This window comes from Ixodes scapularis, unplaced genomic scaffold (assembly GCF_016920785.2).
Source record: "Ixodes scapularis isolate PalLabHiFi unplaced genomic scaffold, ASM1692078v2 PGA_scaffold1__304_contigs__length_218370807, whole genome shotgun sequence".
Taxonomy (NCBI): domain Eukaryota; kingdom Metazoa; phylum Arthropoda; class Arachnida; order Ixodida; family Ixodidae; genus Ixodes; species Ixodes scapularis.
Genome location: NW_024609846.1, coordinates 179,038,047 through 179,052,030, shown reverse-complemented (window position 1 = coordinate 179,052,030; position 13,984 = coordinate 179,038,047).

Genomic DNA, 13,984 nt, shown 5'->3' with positions numbered 1-13,984 from the left:
CACCAGCTACCACCCCATAATAAAACACGGAGCTACCGCTCATCCAGCCCTCGTGAAACTTGGCTACGTACTTGTAGGTACCTAGTAGGGAAGGGCGGTTAACTTTTAACCGTGGTTAAAGTTAACCGGCTTCGAGCTAACGGGCCCTGGCGTGCCACAGGGGTCTGTGTTGGGACCGCTTCTCTTACTCATCTGTATTAATGATATTTCCCGAGGAAATGAATCAAAAATACGTCTATTTGACGATGATTGTGCATTGTACAACGCAGTGTCTGGTGAAACACATTTCACACAGCTTATGAGAGATGTAAACGAATTTAACCTTGGTGTAGTAAAAATAAAATCTCATTGATCGTTAGCAAATGTGGTCATGTGTGTTTCACTAGAAAACATAATAAATTGACTTATCAGTACTCCATTAACAATAAAAATATTAGAATTGAGCCATCTTATAAATATTTAGGTGTTATATTTTCTGAAGACGGAACGTGGACAGCTCAAGTAAACAGTGTCGCTTCCAGGGCAGGCAAGGCTTCAAGTTTTCTACAGCGCAACCTTAAGCATGTAAGCAAAGAGCTTGAGGAGGCAGCGTATAAGGCGTATGTTAGACCGATATTAGAGTATGCTTGTCATGTGTGGGATCCGTCTTACCAGGTTCGTATAAGTGCTATAGAACGTATTCAACCTGTTGCTGCTCGGTTCGTCCTGGGAAGATACAATCGTTTCAGTAGCACAACTGAAATCAAAAAGGAACTGAGTTGGGTGCATTTAAATGAACGTCGTAAAAGGCTGCGCCTCAAATTGTTTTACACGATTTATAACAACCAAACAGAAATTTATGCTGCAAAGTTTCTGCGTTCCCCATCTTACTGTTCTGCTCGCACAGACCATTGTTACAAGGTTCAGCCGTATTTCTCTAGGACAAACATTATAAAACACTTTTTTTGCACAGACCATTACAGAATGGAAATAATTACCGGCGGAAGTGGTGTGCCCCGAGACTGTGGATCCCTTTTTTAATGCATTGTGCCCCCCCTGCAATTATGCGTGTATAGGCACTGCGAGTTTTTCATAAATAAAGAATAAAGAATAAAACGAGAGTTTTAAATGGGAGCCCAAGCCAGGCAGGCCAATATCTTGACCCCATGAAGCCCCCCCCCCTCCTTCGTAAACGTGTCACGTATAGAGGCGAGGTGGGACACATGAAGTTTTTAGATAGGCAGCCCACTCGGGCACGCCCAAGCTTAGCCGCGGTGACCCCACATCATTATCTTGGACCCCGGTAAAGCCAAGGTGCGTGAAACAAGGATTTTAAATGGCAGCCCAAGTTGGGCATTCCAACACTTTCGCACCATGAAGCCCCCACCTTTGTAAACTTGGCCCCTGTAGAGCCGAGGTGGGGCACATGGAGTTTTCAGATAGGCAGCCCACTCGGGCGCGCTCAAGCTTAGCTGCGGTGAACCCACATCATTATCTTGGGCCCCGGTAAAGCCAAGGTGCGTGAAACGAGGGTTTTAAATGGCAACACAAGTTGGGCATGCCAACACATTAACGCCATCGAGCCCCCACCTTCGTAAACTTGGCCCCTCTAGAGCCGAGGTGGGGCGCAGAAAGTTTTTAGATAGGCAGCCCACTCAGGAGCACCCAAGCTTTGCCGCAGTGAAACCCACATCATTATCGTGGGCCCCCGTGAAGCCAAGGTGCGTGAAACGAGGGTTCTAAATGGCAGCCCAAGTTGGACATGGCCCCACTTTGGCGCCATGAAGCCCCACCTTCGTAAACTTGGCCCCTGTAGAGCCGAGGTGGGGCACATTTAGTTTTTAGATAGGCAGCCATCTCGGACGCGCCCAAGCTTAACCGCGGTTAACCCACATAAAAATCTTGGGCCCCCATAAAGCCGAGGTGCGTGAAACGAGGGTTTTAAATGGCAGCACAAGTTGGGCATGCCAACACTTTGGCGACATGGAGCCCCCACCTTCGTAAACTTGGCCCGTGAAGAGCCAAGGTGGGGCACATGAAGTTTTTAGATAGGCAACCCACTCGGGAGCGCCGAAGCTTAGCCGTGGTGAACCCACATCATTATCTTGGGCCCCCGTAAAGCGAAGGTGCGTGAAACGAGGGTTTTAAATGGCAGTCCAAGTTGACCATGCCAACACTTTGGCACCATGGAGCCCCACCTTCGTAAACGTGATCCCTGTAGAGCCGAGCTGAGGCACATGAATATTTCAGATAGGCAGCCAACTCGGGAGAACCCAGGCTTAGCCGCGGTGAAACCCACATCATAATCTTGGGCCCTCGTAAAGCCAAGATGCGTGAAATAAGGGTTTTTTAATGGCAGCCCATGCCAACACCTTGGCGCCATGAAGCCCCCACCTTCGTAGACTTGGCCCCTGTAGAGCCGAGGTGGGGCACTTGGAGTTTTTAGATAGGCAGCCCACTCGGGCGCGCCCAAGCTTAGCCGCGGTGAACCCACATCATTACCTTGGGCCCCCGTAAAGCCAAGGTACGTGAAACGAGGGTTTTAAATGGCAGCACAAGTTGGGCATGCCAACATTTTGGTGCCATGGAGCCCCCACCTTCGTAAACTTGGCCCGTGTAGAGCCGAGGTGGGGCATATGAAGTTTTTAGATAGGTAACCCACTCGAGAGCGCCGAAGCTTGGCCGTGGTGAACCCACATCATTAACTTGGGCCCCCGTAAAGCCAAGGTGCGTGAAACGAGGGTTTTAAATGGCAGCCCAAGTTGAGCATGCCAACACTTTGGCACCATGGAGCCCCACCTTCGTAAACTTGACCCCTGTAGAGCCGAGGTGGGGCACATGAAGATTTTAGATAGGCAGCCCACTCGGGAGCACCCAGGCTTAGCCGCGGTGAAACCCACATCATAATCTTGGGCACTCGTAAAGCCAAGGTGCGTGAAACAAGGGTTTTTTAATGGCAGCCCAAGTTGGGCGTGCCAACACCTTGGCGCCATGAAGTTGGGCGTGCCAACACCTTGGCGCCCACCTTCGTAAACTTGGCCCCTGTAGAGCCGAGGTGGGGCACATGGAGTTTTTTAGATAGGCAGCCCACTCGGGCGCGCCAAGCTTAGCCGCGGTGAACCGACATCATTATCTTGGGCCCCCGTAAAGCCAAGGTGCGTGAACCGAGGGGTTTAAATGGCAGCCCAAGTTGGGCATGCCAACACTTTTGCGCCATGGAGCCCCCACCTTCGTAAACGTGGCCCCTGTAGAGCCGAGGTGGGGCACATGGAGTTTCTAGATAGGCAGCCCACTCGGGAGCGCCCAAGCTTAGCCGCGGTGAAACCCACATCATTATCTTGGGCCCCCTAAAGCGAAAGTGCGTGAAACGAGGATTTTAAATGGCAGCCCAAGTTAGGCACCCTACTGAAAAAAACCCGTATAAAAATTCATACTGGTTGACCCGTATATCTCATACTGTGTTATGGGATACGGGTCTCCCGTATGCTACTGGGAACCCGTACCTGTACAGGTTGACCCATTCAGATAGAAGAACTCGTACTTGTATGGGTTGACCCGTTCAGATACGGGACCCGCACCTGTACGGGGTGACCCGTTTAGGTAAGGGAAACCGTGCCTGTACGGGTTGACCCGTTTAGATATAGGAACCTGTACCTTACAGGTTGACCCATTCAGATAAATGAACCAATATTTATACAGATTCACCTGTTCGGATAGAGAAACCTACATTTTTACAGGTTTACCCGTTCTGACGCAGTAATAGGAACCAAAATGGTGTTGAACAGTTGCATACGGACGTACAGATCTTTGCAGGTTTAACAATTCGCATGCATTTGTCATGCAAAGAATGAGCATGAGCCAGGCCATTTCAGGTTATATGTGTATTTAGTGATGGCGAGTCGGCATACTGCAGAACATCAACAAGAAGCTTAACCTCTAAGCAAGCTTAGAAGTCAAGCTTCTTCTTAATATCCTGCAGTATAATATTAGCAAACTGGCATACTGCAGTAGGTTGACCCGAGCTCTCCTCTTTCCTGGAGAGGCCTCTCGAGGATGCCTCCATATGTACTCGTTGAAGGCATCTGCAGGGGAAAATAATACAACAATAAGTCATGTATATCTACAGTTTCTCGAAAAATTTAATATTTTACTTCCTGCAATTTTAAGCAAGCAATTTCCACTACAATTTATGCTTTGTTGATATCTTGTGATACCATGTAGACTCCAAGAGCAACTTCTTACGATTACGCAGTCTGCTGAAAACAGCAGGTATGCATGATTCGGCCAGAAAGTTTTGAACCAGTTCAGACCGAGTTCGGAGGAGTGCAGAAGCAGTGCGCAAGTCGGGCTGCGGCTGCCGGAAGCTAAGCTGCAGCGTTACAAACGCCCCTGTAATTGGTTTCCGAAAGACCGAGGAGTTGCCACCAGTTACTGCATGAATGCTGAACTGACTTCAGCCAGCGCAAGATTCTGTGAAACTGAGGCTGAGCTCGTGCAGCACTGGGTAAATCGAGCAGGCCCATTCAGCGTCCAAGCAACTTCCGATTGAATCTAATGCATCAGTTCTGACACTATTTGAACTATATGGGCTGGTTCAAGCAAATCGAAAAGACGTAGTGTGACTTCCCACAACTATGCATTTAAAGTTTGTTTGCAACAGTGTGTTCCTTGCATTTCAGTGTCTATGAAAATTATAGACCCTGGAGCAGGGGAACAAAAAGGAACGGAAAGCGACGAAGCTCCGGAGCTTTATGTCTTTTTGTCCCCACGCTCTTGGGTTACTACGTCTATCCTTAACCAGCTTGCCTGCCTGTTAACTAAAATGAAAGTATGTTCTATGAATCCAAATATGTATTTTCAATTATGGACATGGGCGTTCGATTGCCTAGAGCCTCGGAACACATTTCATGCCCAACAATGTCACCATGGAAACAAGTGAAAGGAACATTGAACACACAATTCTCGGTCGGTGCTGTTTGTGGGAAAGAAAGATTTTGAGCCGCAATTGTTGCTCTGGGCATGTATATAAATGAACAACACATATTTGACATCAAGAATCATTTAACAAATTTAATATCCGTGTCACGACCCTTCAATGGTTCATTCATACGTGATAGGAGGAATACCAGTGATGAGAAGGTAGTTCAGAAAAAATGGGCAGTACTCAAAGGACAGTGCCAAACATAGTTCGGTTGCAGCAGCTCTAGTGGACAAGCAGACTCATTTCACAACTTTGCTAGTGTCAGCTTTTCGTTCAAAAGAAAAAATAAGTGCCTCACTGCTCCGCCGGGGAGCCAGCAGAAGGCCCTGCGAGCAGGCCACTGATATCATGGACCTACCCCAAAACTTGCAGGGATTAGCAGATATTTGCGACGCGGAGCATGTTGCTGTAAAACCTCCATAGTGTGAATGCATCAGAAAGCGCCAAGCGGCCTAGATGACCGTGACAAGGTCACTTTATTTTTCTTCATATATTAAAAACAAAGAAGGAGATAGGGCTTCTTTACTTCGGTTTTGCGCTCGGAGCTTCACGTTCCTAAAGCTCGAGCTAGTCGAACTGTGACCCTTCAACAGCCTATAACACTGAAAGTTCTGAAAGCCTTGGAATATTTTATCCCATTCATTTTGCCGTAGCAGATTGCAACTTTGGAAGCCATAAGGTTTGAATGTCTCACCAAGTATGAGACATCTGTGAGAAGTGGGCACTTACTGCTGACTGCTGCCAACTTGACTGGAGTCAGGGCCCCCTTGGCCACGGCGCCCTTGAAGCGCCGTCATGGCATCCCTCACACTCGGCCCATGCAGGTCCTCCCTGCCGAAGATCAGCTTCGTGGCCTCTTTAACGAAGATGGAGTCTCCCCGGGCTCCCCTGACGTAGGACAGTTTGTACTTGTGCACCAAGACACCGTGGCCAAGGTGAACCTAGAAATAGATAGAAATGCTCTACAATAAATGCAGCCAGCCATTGGTCCCAATCTCGATCTTTCGGAAACTTGTGCAGACGTCTGCCGCACAATGACACTTTTTTCGGACACAGGACATGCGAGGCAGCTCTTCAAGCAACATCTTGGTGGTATTCTTTTCGGAGCTTATCACAGAAATTCACCACGGGCACTCACTACTCATCTCCAACTTCTCAATGTACAGAACAACTCATCTTGAAGTGCAGAACAGAGAGCGGAACAAACATAACTGCAAAGGTATCGCATAGCAAACAGTTCCAGCCATGCATGTCGTCTGCTATACACACACAAAAAAAAAAAGGACACGGAAGGGAAAACAAAAAGCTCAGTCGGGTGTAGCCACGTGACCTCTCCCACTCACTCTCTCCTCTCCACTTCTCCGACCTCCGTGCACGGGTTTCAGTTTCGGTTCTGGGCAGTTGAGCTTTCTGGCTTTAATAAAGATATATGTGACTCTGTTGCAAAATATTAATTATGTAGTTTTTCGACACCATAAGAAATCGCCTGGCAAAAAATGAAACTTTTTTCTTTTTTTTTTTTTTGGGGGGGGGGGGGGTAAGTTTGTTTAAGTGAGTTCCGAGTAAAGAGGAAGAGCGAAAAAAGGGTACCAATTATAACAGAATTTTAATCTGGGCTCGTGGTACACGATTTATGAAAAATATTGAAATAAAATGAGGACACTAGATAGAAAACGTTTCAGAAAAGCGCCAATTAATTGGGAAGAAATATCTTATCAATGCCCGGTTCTACTCTTTACATTCATCAGCATTTTGAAGCCGGACGATGGTTCAATTTAAGGAAGCATACAAGTAACCTCATTCAAGGAGCTGTGGAAGACATAAAATGTAGTTACTTACCTCATCATCGACTTCTGCAAGCACTGGCATACACTCGGGAAGTGCCTCCGGTGGGCCTGCTACAAGAACCGCTGCTGGAACAGCAGCATCAGCGGCCGGTACGGGTCGAGTGTGATCCACACCAGCTCGCACAACCTGAACTGGAGCAGGAGCGCCAGCTGCAGGAACTGCTGCTGGGCAAGCTGGAGGAGCTGACCCAACACCGCCCGACGGGACTTTGTCCACTGCAACATAATAAAACACTGTTTAGAAACAAGATACGGTACAGGAGTCAACAGATTTTTCGGACGCCAAAAATTCAGACATGCTTGGTTAATCGGACTTCAGCACTTTTCTGGTCCGTTGATGGCATGAGGGCTTCATAGTAATTCATGCCACAGAAGACTGTCGGCAGTGTGCCTATTTGTTTTTCCGTAACACACCGGGGCTGGAAAAGTGGTGCGAGGAGAACGCACAAAAAAGGACGAGACACAAAACCAAAAAATAAAATGAAAAAAAAAGGAAATGGGCTCAAATTCGCCGGCAGTGGGCGGCAGAGAGCATGTTTTCAAAAAATACCGGTGAATAGCTAATGAATATTCATAGCTAGCACTTCCGACAGTTTGCGAGATATAAGCTCAATCTTTCTGACGAAATCCAATGCTGTAGCAGATCGTCTGGCCACCTTTTAACCAGTTGCACAGTTGCGTTGCTAGGCACAATCTGCGCCCGATTAAAGCTCAGCCTTGTTGGTGCGGTGGTCATGCCTACTACCAGCTTCCTCACTCCCTCCTCCTCAACAAAAAGAACTCCTTTCTCCCCAATGACGAAAGGACGTGCGATGGCCGGGCTCATCGGAAAGTGCATATTTACAATGTTGTGACCGACAGAACAAACTTTCACTTCAAGCCTCATCTATGCGCACAGACCATAGTGTCTTGGTATGGACATGATTGTTTGACGAACTGCAAAAAAATATTTCTTCGGTCAAAACAACACTGCTGCCAAGCAAAACGGGGTCATCGCCATCAGGAACACGAAACAAACTCTCAAAGCTCCATTTGCACCCTAAGAGAAGAAAAGAGAATTATAGACACCAACTCATTGATACATTGAGGCTACCCTGTAGTATATGCTTACTTCTGTTTGCGACCAAAAAAAAAATCAAGTTACTTTTGATCCCTCGGATAAAGTGTGAGCACATGTGTTGTGTGCGAGGTGGGCAAGTGAAATTGCCTCCACGCTTACCCAGTAGTGCCAGCAGCTGCTACTGCAGTCTTCTTGATAGCGTCCTCTCTATCTGGAGCTCCTGCTCTAGGTTCACCACCCTCTGCTTTGCCGACCGCAGCTTTTCAACCAGTCAGGCATGCTCCACAAGCGACACAGTGGACGTGTTGTCCTCCGCGTTCTTTTTCCTTGTACTTGCCACCCACTGCAGGGGATGGCGACATCTCAATCTGGAAAAGAAAAAAGGTCCACGCATTTCAATATTCATTTAATATAAACTTCCAACACAGGAATCGGACACACATAGTTCATATTAAACTGCCCCCCCCCCCTTTATTTTCTAGGTGTATGTTTCAGCCCTATAGCTGTGATTGCACCCTCCCCCTGAAAGAATTATTCCAGATGCCCATGACCATGTATCCGGTATTCACTGTCATTTCAGGAAATAATTGCTACATCGTCTTTTAAACAGTCTAGTGTGTAAAGGACGATATGTGTATCTGTTTGCGCTACATGTACCTGTTGGCAGAAAACACTGTATAGGTAAACGAAATAGTATGATAAAATATTGTGTTAAAAGGTACTTCTCAGTTAGTTAGAAAGTATATTATGATTATACTACTTTGCGCCCAGTGTACGTTCTATGAGGTACAGTCGGCCGCAAAATTTTGCGGGACATGGGAGCGCCAGCCAAACTGCATTGCCGCGCCATCTTGTGGCCCGCTGCCTGTTGTCAATACCCGCGCAATGCGCATGCGCGGTCTTTCAGACTAGGAGGCTTGCCCTGTTCCCTGGCTTCCGTCCGACGCGCTCCCGATTACTGCGACGGGCGCAAGGTGCCGCTTCGCAACCGCTATGCAGCGATTCTGCTTCAGCCGGCGCGACAGGCAGCTGGGCTCGCTTGAACCGTCTTCGCGGCGCGGTACACTCTCCAGATAACAATTCACTGGAATCTCTGCTATACGGGTTTAGCAGCGATTAATCTTTATTCTGGTCTTATCCACGACCTTGCCGGTCGTGCCCTGAAATCGAAAATCAGTGTTCCGCGCACCAAAAATGAAGCGAGGCGTCCCGTCAATGACAGGCTAAGGGCAAAGGGCGACGGAAAAGAAGGATGGGGAGGAGAAAACACACGGAACGGTAGATGAAAAAGGAGAAAGCCTCCGTTCCCCTCTACGGTTCAGGAAGCTATGAGCCAATACAGCGCCACGAGAGTAGCACGTGATCTTCTACTTTGGCGGAGCGACCTGGATTGGCTCGGATTACTCACAGCGTCCACTGCGCTTAGACTGAAGGTGAAAGGGAGTATAGAAGCAGAATTTTCTGGGTCGGCTTTTGGAAAATTGTGTAGTACCGAGGTTTGTGCTAAGAAGGTAGTGAAGGGAGTTACACAAAACGCGAAATCAGCAAATTAAAATAAATTGGAAATCATTTACTTGCATGAAATAAAAAAGGTGAAATGAGTCGCCCAGACATATCGCTTTGACTGCAGAGCACGGCTAACGGCCAGTGAAATTACCGTCCACGGAAATCACCTCCCCTAGACGTCGTGGCATTGAATCATAGAGCGAAGCCACGTTCTCAGTGTGTTCACGCAGCGCTTCCCTTTCTTGACTTATTTCGCTCCAAAGCGCGTCGGCCGTGGCGCTGCCCAGATTCTGTGATGCGAGGCGTGTTTTCATGAGGCCCCACACGTTTTCAATGGTGTTCATGTCTGCCCCGTTGAGCAGCTATGGAAGCTGGCACACGCCGCGATCTTCGAGGAGCGCGTCCACCCTTCGTGCAGTATGCACGGGGCTGCGGTCGTGCTGCAGCAGGTAGGCACCGTCCGGAAAAGGCCCGTCCAGGGCATACGGAATTAACTCCTCGTCGATGATGTTGCAGTACGACGATGCGTTGAACCGCCCTTCGATTCGTACGAGGGGACCGAGGCCATCCTTGGCGATGACACCCCAGACGGAGACCGCGCACCGGCCACTTGAAAGCACAGTTTGAACGTAGCTTGGCAGGTATCTATGCAGAGAGTAAAAAAAGTGGCGTAAAAATGTGCACTCTACACGATCGTTGTTTGATACCTCTATTTAGATTAGAAAGCCCAAACATATTTATCGGTTATCAACTGGTATTAGGGACGTTCCCTCCGTTTTTCCGACGAAGCCAAGCCACCGAGCCACCTGGGGCACTACGGCTTGTTTACAAATCCTAGTTGGTTTGGCATTCCACGAGCATTCCGCAAATCTACACGAGTTTCGCAAGATTTCTGTCTTCCAATCGGCTTCTATTCATGCGTGGTATACGCGAGTGGTGCGGTACAGCATGTCCGCTTGAGTTTCAAGGGTACTTGTGAACAATGCATTGTGTTTCTGAAGTGCGCATTTGTTTTATGATGTGCCGTGAGGAAGATTTAATTTTTTTTTCCGTTCGCCATGAAGCAATAAAAAATGGGGACGAGGAGGGAAGAAAGAAAATCAAGACAACTTACAGTTGTGGAACAGTTAACATAACGTGCGCGTTTGGGTTTTAAAACGTGCTGAAATCACCTAATTTTAGTATTGAAGCTGCTGGCATAAACAATAGAGGAATAATATCAAAGGCAGCGACGATGATAGAAGTAATAATTCCGGTAGCTGAGGTAAAGTTGTTGAGTGACTTGCCACAAACGTCTCTCGGCTGCTGTTTTTAGCATCATTATTTTATAACATCTGATTTTCTTCGAATTTCTGTAGGTTAAAGAGGTCACTAGTCAGCCATACCTGCAATTCCACGGCCGCCAAACACGCCGCTTTTGGTCCCACCTGGTGCAAAACGTGGACTCATCCGTGAAGATCACTTGGGACCAATCGTCCACGGTCCACTGCTGGAATTCCCGTGCGAAGTCCAGTCTTTACTGACGCTGTCTCTCGGTGACATGCGGTTTTTGTGCCGCAACACGGCTCTCCAACCCTGCTTCCTTGAGTCGTCGACGTATCGTGTCGCACGAAATATCAAGACCCAGCTCTTCACGAATTTCTCGCCCGTTTAGGAAAGGATCGGCTACTGCTGCAGCTACTATTATCATGTCGTCTTCTTGCTCTGTGCATCTTCGGCGGCCAGAATGCTTTGCGTCAGAGAGTCTTCCCTCATCATTGCGAAAAGCTTTAATAATTCTAGTTACCGCTGTTTTCGACCGTCCCATACGGCGACAGATCTCCCGCTGTGGAACCCCTCCCGTGAAAAGTCTTGCAATCAACCTCCTTTCCTTGATTGGAACTCTGGGCGGCATTTTCTCAGAGCTGAGAGCATAAGCAAAGCGAGTTGGTTTATATACGCTTTATTCCATGTTGGTATCCAATAACACGGCCCGGGTTTACAAGAAAAAAAAAAGAAAGTGTATCCAATAAAACCGCCCAGGTTTACGAAAAAAAAGAGAAAAAAAAATGAAAGCCGTTTACAATTCCCTGTAACGCCGGTTAGAGCGCAACTTTTGAGGAGGAAGATGGAAGCGTATTGAGGGATAGGTGACTCCTTGAGGTCACGTGACCTCAAGGGGGTCACGTGACCTTTGGGGGTCACGTGACCTGAAGGGGTCACGTGACCTTAGGGGGTCACATGACCTCAGGAGGTCATGTGACCTCGGGGGGTCACGTGACCTAGGGGTGTCACGTGACCTGGGTGGGTCACGTGACCCCCCAAGGTCACGTGACCCCCAGAAGTCACGTGACCTTATGGGGTCACGTGACCTCAGGGGGTCACGTGACTTCAGGGGATCAAGAGACCTCAGGGGGTCACGTGACTTCTGGGGGTCAAGAGACCTCAGCGGGTCACGTGACCTAAGGGGGTCAAGTGACCTAAGGGGGTCACGTGACTTCTGGGGGTCACGTGACTTCTGGGGGTCACGTGGCCTTGGGGGTCACGTGACCTGGGTGGGTCACGTGACCTCGGGGGGTCACGTAACTTCGCGGTTACGCCGACGTTGACGGCGACGCCGCTTAAGCCGGAAACGGGCCCCTAAGAGCTGCGCTCTAAAACAATATCACGATCACTGTCAAACACTGAAGAAAGTGCGTCATTGCTAATTTCAGGGCACGACCCGCAAGATCATGAATAAGAACAAAATAAAGATTATTCGCTGTTCAACCCGTAGCCGAGATTCCAGCGAAATGTTTTCTGGGGCCCTAAACTCGTCGAACACAAACGTTGGAACCGAAAGTTCGCGCAGCAAGCCGATTGGACGTCGGCGAAAAAAGCGCGAAGTCATCGTCGTGAGAGGCCAATCGGTGCGCTCCGTTCACTTCGGCCCCAACTTTGTGTTTGACGAGTTTAGGGTCCCTAGGCTTCTAAACTCGTCATGCACAAAGTTGGGGCCGAAGTTGACGGAGCGCACCGATGGGCTCATCACGACGATGACTTCGCGCTTTTTGCGCCGACGTTCAATGGGCGCGCTCCGCGAACTTTCGGCTGATGCTTTGTGTTTGACGAGTTTAGGGCCCTTAGAAAGTGCACCGCGACGAGAAGAGGGTTCAAGCGAGCTTGGCTGCCCGTCGCGCCGGCTGAAGCAGACTCGCTGCACAGCGGTTGCGAAGCGGCATCTTGCGCCGGTCGCAGTAATCGGGAGCGTGTCGGACGAAAGCCAGTGAACAGGACAATCCTCCTAGTATGAAAGGCCGCGCATGCGCAATGCACTGGTCTTGACACCAGGCAGCAGGCCACGAGACGGCGCGGCAATGCAGTTTGGCTGGCGCTCCCATGTCCCGCAAAATTTTGCGGCCGATCGTACGTAAACTCTCAGTTACTTTGTACTTGCAATCCAGTACTTTTAAATACGATAGCATTTATAAGCAAACCCTATGCACTTTAGGCCTCCATTGGTCCGAGGATTTGTAACTGCTTTTGAAAACAGCATTTGCCGGCACATTATAATTCAGAAAAGAAAAACATGCCGCCGGCACTGTGCCTCAAACCCACAACTGTTGGGGCCTAAGCCGGGCATCCTTTCCGCTTCACTACGAGCACACATGGGCAAGCATTTCGAAAGAGTTACTGGGTGCAGGCAAGAGCTGCGTTGATGCACGTGCCAGTGACTCAACGTCGTTGTTGCCATAGCAATGAGTGTCACATCTGGTCGCAGTGGCGCATAGCAACATCTAAGGAGAGCTCTGTGAACCAGACTTGAGCATCATCTATCGTTGTCGGTATGCGAAAGGAAGTCCTACCACAGGAACATACCCGCAAGCATGTTGAGGCACAGCGACAGCAAAGGGCCTAGGGCACTTCGGAACAACATGAGACATGTTTGTTGAAAGCTAGAGAGGAAAGTAGCAACAAGAGGGCCATCGAAGCGGATGAAAAGATTCAAAAGAGGAAACTTTGGCTGCAACGCAAGCAGGACGCCAAACAAACGAGGACGTCTTGCGATAGTGGAGAAGAGATGCACCTTCGAGTACAACGAGATTGAGACTTAGAGCAGGTGAGGACGCCTCGTAAGACTGAACAGGGTCAAAATCAGATAGAATGCAGTCGAGAAACAAGCAGGAGAGTATCTCTTAAAATTGAAGACGGACAACTTCGGCTACAGCACAATAGAGACCAGGAGTGGCCATGCTGCGGCTCTTTGTGTGTTAAAGTGCGGCTTGTGGTCCACTTTCATAGAGCGTATCTACCCACCGGATCTGTGTAACAGAATAGCAAGCAGTTTAAAAAAAAATGTCTATACAAATAGTCCTGGCCAGCCATGATGAATGGACACAATTACTCATGAGGCGAGCAAAATGCAAGATATTCCTTAGCCTAACCGTGCAATTTTACCCACAATTACTGCCAACTGGTAAAAAGTGAAGTATGATGCCGATTTGAAAAAGGGACACAAAAGACGAACTTAAGGCCACCGGTTCTGAACAAAGTCTAAGAATGAGGTAAGAAAAACAGTTTAAAGGCGCACATATACCTTGAACCTTGAGTCCAATATCAAAGGGATGACCACGTGCTTCTTTCTTCAAAGCA